The sequence below is a fragment of the Helianthus annuus genome, chromosome 5, assembly GCF_002127325.2.
Source record: "Helianthus annuus cultivar XRQ/B chromosome 5, HanXRQr2.0-SUNRISE, whole genome shotgun sequence".
In the NCBI taxonomy this organism is placed as follows: Eukaryota; Viridiplantae; Streptophyta; class Magnoliopsida; order Asterales; family Asteraceae; genus Helianthus; species Helianthus annuus.
This window is the reverse complement of record NC_035437.2, coordinates 131,464,961-131,467,431: the sequence shown is the minus strand read 5'-3', so window position 1 is coordinate 131,467,431 and position 2,471 is coordinate 131,464,961.

Here is a 2,471-nt window from a genome sequence, read left to right as displayed (position 1 = left end):
ACATCTAATTTACTAGCGGCTAAACCAAGCATATTCTTAAACTCTAACGACACGAAGCTATAATCGGTGCCAGTATCAAATAAAACGGATGCATAGCGTTGGTTTACAGGGAACGTACCAGTGACAACATTGGGATCCTGGCGCGCTTCCCTTGCTTCAAGGTTAAATACTCTACCACGAGCTTGATTTAACTCCGGGCAGTTCCTCTTGTAATGCCTAAGATCACCACAGTTGAAGCATCCGGATCTTTGCCCATTTCCACCAGCATTTCCTGCTTGATTGTTCCTCTGGTTACGATTCACAGCGCCCGCTTGATTAGCATGATTGACTCGATTTCCATCGCCTCCCGTGTTTCCTTGTGGGCGATTTCCATTTCTGCCCCGGTTGGTGTTTCTGTTTCCAAAACCTCCCTGACCTCTCTGGCCCATAGTGGCCCAACAAGAATCCTTCAAATGGCCAGTCTTTCCACAAGCTTCACAAACTTTCAAACCACAACGGCCAGAATGGTGGCGCTGGCAGGTATTACACTTGGGCTGGGCGCCCATGTATCCTTTTCCTTTCTTCCCACTACCAGCTGTAACCTGAGCTGGCATGCTTGATTCCCCTTTCTTAACCACCCCGCTAGTGCCTTGCTTGAAGTTCGAAAACTTCCGCTTGTTACCTCCTGATGACTCCACATGAGTCTCTTTCTTCTTTGGCTCAGCTTCAACAAACTTGGTTCAGGCGAATAGCTTCCTCTGTGAGAGCCACGCTCAAATCAATCGCCTCAGTAATAGTCGTAGGCTTGGAGGAGGTCACCATGCTTATGATTTGAGGAGCTAATCCCCAAATGAAATGTTCAATCCTTTTGAACTCCAGAGTGACCATGTAGGGTACCACATGCGATAAGTCATGAAACCTCTGTACGTATTCTGCGATCTTTGGACCTTCCATCTTTAAGTGCCAGAACTCTGTCTCCAATCTTTGGATTTCAGCGCGGGAACAGTACTTTTTGCGCATAAGTTCCTTCAGTTCGGTCCAGGTTAGCGCGTAGGCAGCAGCTTCACCAAGCGTCTGTACTTGCAAATTCCACCAAGATAGGGCTCCATCCAAGAATAGCCCAGAGATATAGGTGACTTGCTGATCTAGTGCGCATTTGCTCATGCGAAGAACAGATTCAGTTTTCTCAGCCCAACGAACAAAGGCGACAGCACCTCCTGTGCCATCAAAGTTGACTGGCTTGTAGTCTAGAAACTGTTTGTAGGTGCACCCTGCACGTACAGTATAACATGTGAACGGCATTAGCATCTCTGCTATAGATATCCAATTAGGTCATGATATGTCTAAATGACTTAGTATTACCATGAGGTGGGTTGTTGCTGTTACCAGTGTTGCCAGAGTTGCTTCCACTAATCCCTCCTTGAGAGGCGGCATATTGTGCGATGGCAGCAGCAATGATCTGCTGTAGTTCTGCCTGGTTGGTAGGCATTTGCGGTTCTTGACGTCTCGGCGGCATCTTCTAAAGATGTGTTTACGTCGGTCAGGCCATAGTAAAGCGCACGTATATAATAATAGTAATAGTACATAACATCTCATGTTATCAGTATATTATTCACATATCATCTCTTATCACAATATCATTCACACAACATCCCATGTTATCAAAACATAAATAATCAATCAAGCATCAAATATGATGAGAATACTGCGATTGCCATATATCGAGACCACATGGTAAGTGTATTAGTACATCTCAGTGTCATACAATCATCAATCAACTAGGGGCTACATCACCCCTGTCCAAAAACTACATCAAATCAGTGTCACTACATCCCATGTACAAAATCAACAAAAGTCATAATCAGAAAGTAGTCTCCAAAAATGTTGTGCAGTCAAAAGCAATCGCGGTCCTCTCACCAACGTCTACCCAAACGGTACTGATGAGCTCTATACGGATGGCGGTGGAGGAGGGGGAAAGTGAGTGTAAAACAAACGACGCAACTGGAGCCAGTCCTCCTCCATGGCTCTCTGAGTACGAATGAAAGAAGCAACCTGCTGCTCTAGTGCAAAGAGGCGTGCAGCATAATCTGGGGGTACAGGTCGAGAAGGCTGCAAAGGAGAGTGTGTCTGACCGTGACACGGACATGGTGGCAGCTGAGCTCTCTCAAGCTCCTGAATGCGCTGCGTGTGTGACTCATGCTGAAAAACGAAAGACATCAACACGTCCTCAATAGTGTGCCCCACATGGAAGGGATGGTAGGGGTCAGTCGGTGGCATGGCAGGCGGTGATGACCAGAGAAACGGCTCCCTGGCTGGATCAAAAGGTGCCACATGAAATGGAGAAACAGGGGGTAAAACAGGTGAAAACTGTGGCATGAAAGGGACAGACGTCGGTACATGGCCAAAGGGATGGGCTGAGGAACCCTCTCCAGGTCGCGCTGGAGGTGTAAACTAAGGAACTGGAAAAGAGAAATCAACGTGTCGAGCATCAG